Source organism: Anabrus simplex, chromosome 11 (assembly GCF_040414725.1).
Source record: "Anabrus simplex isolate iqAnaSimp1 chromosome 11, ASM4041472v1, whole genome shotgun sequence".
In the NCBI taxonomy this organism is placed as follows: domain Eukaryota; kingdom Metazoa; phylum Arthropoda; class Insecta; order Orthoptera; family Tettigoniidae; genus Anabrus; species Anabrus simplex.
Window position 1 is genome coordinate 7,922,143 of NC_090275.1, and position 6,653 is coordinate 7,928,795.

The window sequence follows — 6,653 nt, forward strand, 5'->3', positions numbered from 1 at the left end:
ACTTTTAACAATGATATAGAAAATATAAAGATGTTTTTGAAAACTTTCGTCTGGCGTGGCATTGTATGGAAGTGAAACATGGACGATAACTAGCTCAGGAAGAAATGTGGTGTTAAAGAACAATAAGGTGAGATGGATAGATCGAATCACGAATGAAGAGATACTGAATCGAATTAGTGAGAGGAGATAGATTTGGCTAAATTTAACGAGAAGAAGAGATAAAATGATTGGACACATCTTAAGACACCGAGGACTTGTTCAGTTGGTTTTTGAGGGAAGTGCAGATGGTAAGAACGGAAGGAGCAGACCAAGGTTTGAATATGACAAGCAGAATAGAGCAGATGCAGCAGTTACGTAGAAATTAAAAGGTTAACGCAAGATAGGGTGGCATGGAGAGCTGCAGCAAACCAGTCTATGAACTGATGTCTGAAAACAACAACAACAACAAGTCATACTTCTCTTTGCTCAGGTTAGTAACATTAGCTTCAACAATAATAAACGTAATTAACGTTCTATATCGAAATACTACGTATTTTACCCTATTAAATCTGGCTTTCAAAGAGAAAATACTATGCCTGGAAAATGTGCACGTAGTTAGGACCACTACACTTATATTTTATGGATAAATATATTTGTCGCAGCTTCATTGCTGTAGCACTCATAGACACTGAGAAAAGTTTACATATAGATTTAAAAATGGCCCTTTCGGAAATGCATTGTTTGTTTGTTTGTTTGTTTGTTTGTTTGTTTGTTTGTTTGTTTGTTTGTTTGTTTGTTTGTTTGTAATGTTTTAACATAGGAGAAGTCCATCTTTTTTGTCCCACCATACGTAGAAGAGGTTCAATATTTTTCTTAATTTCACATCGCAATTTGTTCATTATGCGTTTGTTTGTTTGTTTGTTTGTTTGTTTGTTTGTTTGTTTGTTTGTTCGTTTGTTCTTTTGTTTGTTTATTTGTTTGTTTGTTTGCAGCACAGGTTATGTGTCCCATAATTCGCAGAATAAGATAAATGTTTTTTTAATTTCACATCACAATTTTTTCATCATATCAAAGTGTGTTCATGACGTAAAATTCTTTGGCCTGAATTCTCACTTCAGTTTAAATGAACAAAAATTAGAGGTTACCAATGGCTACCACTCGAAGAAGGTGGTAACTGTCGCTAGCCACCATCCATGAACGCGCAAATCTTAGGTGATTTTGACTGTTCTCCATCTTGCTGCGAAGAGCTAAATATATACTTTTGTTGCAGAAATGCATACATATTATATATTTTTGGATTCAGGAAAGCTACCTCTATTCAAAGTTCTCCTTCATGGAAATATAGTTTAGAAGTCGGTATGATGCATAACCTTGTGGCAGCCCACCTCGTTTAGTAGGCCTGTTTAAGAATACGTCCTTTATCGAAAATAAACAAGTAAGATGGGAGGACGGTGATCCAGGATCTGTCTTCTTAATGTCGCACACCTGTGGTGTTTCACTCCCACTTGTCATTATAATTACGACAGTAAACGCGCGCCGACTTCTATGGAGACAATACCCACCCAGGCGACACGATAATCGCTGCCAAAAGCCCATTCGTCCCGTATCCCTTTCCTTATATCGCCAACCACCTCACCCCACCCTGGTACCATTAAACTATACACAGAAATTCTTCCAATTTTTTTAATCCTCTTATTATTATTATTTCATCGTCCTCTCTTCTTGAAAAAAGAGAAGATCTAACGTAATAATCTATACACGTCGCAGGAGGCCAACACCCTCGTCTCTCACATGATTTGCATATTATGAAACCACACCCAGAACGACTGGGACAAGAAGGTCGCCTATCCATAAGGCGCTGGTGGACATTACCGGCATTGTTATAATATCATTATCGACTAAACACACCCCATTCCATCCCACAATACAGGCACGGCCCAGTCTACACTTGTCGAATATTTAAATAAAACATTGTCTTCTTCGCTCCCGAAACATGTTTGGACTCTGGACGACAAGAACGACCAACCAGGGAAGCTCAGTAAGTTAGGACAATACACAACTGAAGCTTCAAATAGCTTATTAGGCCATGTGGCGAAGAGATGTAGAGGGAACTTTGACGTGACAAAACATCAAAACAACTTTCCTTTTTCCCTTCTTTCAATACAGTGAGATTTACTGAATCGATACGTATATAATTTGTGTATTTTCCTGAAACGTAAGTTAACTGGATATTTAAATATGGTGGTAGCACTGAAACTACCCCTCAGCTAAAGTGGCCGTTTAGTTAGGAATACTTTCCTTGGAGGTAGAGGACTCGAACTCGCACATATCTGAATTGCCTGCAATTACGAGAAAGACAGACATAAAGTAGGTCTTCGTCCAAAATGTAAGCAGCTTGGTACTAACCACTTCAAGATTCTTGGGGAGAAAATAGCTGCAGTCGCTTATGTGCGGCCAGTATCCAGTATTCGGGAGATAGTAGGTTCGAACCCCACTGTCGGCAGCTCTGAAGATGATTTTCCGTGGTTTCCCATTTACACGCCAGGCAAATGCTGGAGCTGTACCTTAATTAAGGCCACGGCCGCTTCCTTCCCATTCCTATACCTTTCCTGTCCCATCGTCGCCATAAGACCTATCTGTGTCGGTGCGACGTAAAGCAACTAGCCTTTTGAAAGCCCATTATAATGGGGTAAAATAATTTTAGGATACGCTTGGATGCAGGGGCCATGCTAATCTTCTCTGTATCGTTCCAATTTTAGAACATATACCTCCGAAGCGAGTACAAGGCTCAAGAGTTCCACCTCAAGTCTGCCCAAAAGAATGTGTTTAGTTTACATCTCGTATAGAGGCGCGACGTTGTTAACATGCACAAAAGGAATGATGACTCATTACGTATTAGTTCCTTGGAAACAACACGCAAAGTGTCGCAGGACTTTGAATTCTTAAAGACGAATTGTTTGCTATTTGTATTTCTACTGAAGAACTAAGTGAGGTAGATAGTTGATATTATGCTTCTATTTTCCCTAGTTAACGCTAAAATGTGAGCAAAGTTTGCTGGTCTTGGAAAAAATTGTTCCTTAGATACCAACCTACACAAAAATTTGCAGGTTTTGCTTCAGGTAAACTTAAGTGGCGTCCGTGGGAGGCCGAACTTACAACACTCGTATTTAGCACCCGATTCTCTGCCATTTAAGCCACGGTGTCCAAGATCATACGTATTCTATTGGCAGAGACTAATGAGATGAAAATCTAGTTCAAGTACAATGTCATCGCAAAATATTCAATACATTTCATTAAAAGGCTGATAAACGTAATTCTCAGGCTTCCCTCCATACATAGTGATAATAGCTAGCGAATACGTAGACTAGCGAAAGTCACTGAGATTATACAGCAGCAGAATGTGGGGAGTTACCTGTCACCGGAGGCACGAACTCCATGAGCCCCAGGTCCATTCGGCCTCATAAATATATTTGAAGGGAGGCTGCCCCCAAAATTTGGCAATTAATTAAACGAAATACGTGCTTCCAGAGTTATTCAAGTTCGTTCGACTAGATCATATTATAGTATCATAAGAGTGAAAACTTATACAAAATCGCAATGAATTCTAAACATCTAACTATATAGCTTAAATTCAAAGGAAAACAGGCAGGTCATCACATTCTCTGCTAGCGAATGCCTATCGAGACTGAGTTTTTTATTAGAGCGCGGTATCGCCTTTGTATTTTATTATGAAAGAATGGGATGGAATTCAAACAAGTATTACATTACTATATACGATATTCAGTTTTCTTCTCACCGTAATGCTAAGAACAAAACATAGGTCACTAGTATAATTTTACGAATAAGATTCAGGTAATTATACATTTTAATAGAAGATTAGGATGTTGAATTGTTATTGACGAAAATACTTTTTTATTTTTTATTTTTATTTAGGCTATTTATTTATTTATTTATTTATTTATTTATTTATTTATTTATTTATTTATTTATTTATTTATTTATTGATAAGGTATAATAGCAGTTATAAATGCATTTGGCTGATAATTAAAATATTTCGTTTGCAATTTATAATTTTAATGTTATTGGTTTTACGGTTTTCGGAGAGCCCGAGGTGCCGGAATTTTGTCCCGCAGAGGTCTTTTACGAGCCGCTAAATCTACCGAGACCGTCTGAGAAACTCAGCCGACTTGCAATTAATTTATTTTATATGCCGCTAACAAAACACGTGTTCATTTCAAACATTCCCATCTAGAATAAATGTACTGTTTCTTTAGGGGGGAGTTCAAAACCACTGTTCATTGGTTTTTGAACCACCCCTATATTGACGTGTTTACTAGCATACTAGTGAAATGAGGAGCGAGGTAGCTTTCCATTGCTTTCCTCGCCGAGCCAGAAGATGCTATTATATATCAGTGTATTAGTCCCACTGAAATGCTCGCACGACCTCATCCTATGGGCGATACTCTCAAACTACTCGTGATAGGGACTGGGTGCATACGACCATCGCTCTTACCTCAGTCACTTTCGCATTGGCAAACCCAAGCATGAGACTGAGACAGGCCAATGAGGTGCTCAGCAGGGCGCCCGTTCAGGCCAGCCCAGTGCCGTTGTAAAGATTGTCCTTTATAAGCACTTCCCACCACTATAATGCGGTTCTAGAAGGATGTATTTGGTCAGATTTCTCCTTCCTGAAACTGAAAAAGAAGATTAGGAATGAATCACGGTAAGTAGTAGGTTTAATCTTGTATCGAAGGAAGACGTTTATGGTTGCGATGATTGTATTTTCAACAACAGGTCATGCAACAACGGGCATGTAACAACATGGGTGGTAAGTAAATTCTGTCAGTTAGTTTTCTGCCTAGTTCATCGACTTGATTTTGACGGAGTCGACTGGAAACAGCTTGCCATGAAAAAATGCACGAATTGATTGGAAGGATAGACGCCTCATTCTAAATGTATACATAATGAAGAGTAGTGATTTTGAAATCAGTGGGACAAACAGAAATGGTAAAATAAGAACCACTCACTCCTTATATTTTCAACATATTCATTGAAGAGAAAACAGCTGGGATCAAAGTTAATAATAAAATACATTATATAAGATTTGCTGATTATATTGACATACTAGAAGAAACGGGCAATAGTATGCAGAGAATGACCAACATGCTAACAGGAATTTGAAGCAAATGGAACCTCAACATTAATGCAAGGAACAAAAAAACATGATAATATATAAATTTAAAAAATCTACTATAACACAAATCAAAATTGGCCCTGACAAAATTGAACAAGTGAAAAAATTTTGCTACCCAGGAACCCTAATCACGAGTGATAATCGGAGCATATCAGAAGTCACGAAAAGGACAGCAATAACAAAGAGCGGCTTCAACATCTGCTGGTCAACAAATGACTCAGGCCTTAGCAAAAACCTTTGTATTGAGCATGCGTCTGTACGGTTGCGAAATCTGGACGTTAGGATCTGGAGGAAAATATATAGGGAAGTTAGACTGAAATGAAGAAGAATACCGAAGTCCTTAGAAGAGAGAGGAGAAAATTAGAGTCTGGTAATTGAAATTGAAAAACAGAAAATAAAATTTACTGACGACATTCTGTGGCGTGAAGAGTTTCTGTGTAACATCGTTGAAGGAAGAATTGTCGGGAAAAGAGGAAGAGGACGAGCCAAGAGTGTCTTATTTCAAGAACCTGCTTCTGAGGATGAAGTGCGAGACCTACGCTGAGTTGAAAAGATTGGCTCAAGATAGACATCTATGGCTTAGCCTTTAGAATATGATGATGGTGATGATGATGATGATGATGATCTAGATTAAAGAAAAGGCAAACACGTAACATTACCAGATGCACCTATCTTCAAGAAATAACTGTTATTGAAAACGTCATTTTCGGTACAAATTAGCTTATCAGCTAATGACAATGTCCTCTTGAATTCATATTTAACGCTTTATTTGCTTATGAACCACTGTTTAATAGTTCCAAGTTACTACTGTAAAAATATAATGGCATTTGTCATTATTTTTTGAGCCTCTCTGATAAACAGCGATCATATATAAAATATCCATAACGTATATTAGCTCGAAATGATATCATTTACCGGAAGCACTAAAACTCTGTTCAGTATCACTCCCAAATGAGAATATTATGTAGCGAAAATAAAACGAAACCAGAAGTTTGAACAGCGACAGATATTACGACCGTATTGCCAACCAAGACTTAACGATGTCACAGCCATTATTTATTTATTAATGGGTCGTAATCGAGAGAACGACATGCAGTCTAAAGTGAAACAGTCCACATAATCAAATATCGGAGCCGCGTACACGGTTGGTTCTCGGAGCACAGGACAGATATAATTACTATAAAAGCACCAGTTGTTGTTGGGGTTGTTCTCGATGGTGCTTCTGTGGTTTGAGACAAGTGGAACCAATATGCAGCCATCTCCATACCCTGTCTGGGGTAAGAGGAGACTAAAAGGGGCGACCTAGCTGAGTTTCCATTTTCTACTGTCACCCTCCTCGCCTCCCACATAGATGGTCTTGGGTTTGCGAGGCCAAGGTCACACCCTTCGTGACACTTCATATTCTTTCGCCGACACCTCCATTCATCTTCTTTCTTTCTCCGCCACTTTTCCCATATCCTGCTGAGGTTGTTTGTGAGAT

The 6,653-nt window shown here is 38.5% G+C and overlaps 1 non-coding gene across 1 annotated transcript; it reads right to left on the reverse strand.

The window, feature by feature from the left end:
• Positions 1–2,660: 2,660 nt before the first annotated feature.
• Positions 2,661–2,762, reverse strand: LOC136883599 (U6 spliceosomal RNA). The gene has a single exon (XR_011018855.1). It is a non-coding gene; the product is annotated as a U6 spliceosomal RNA (small nuclear RNA).
• Between the last annotated feature and the right edge of the window lie 3,891 nt (positions 2,763–6,653).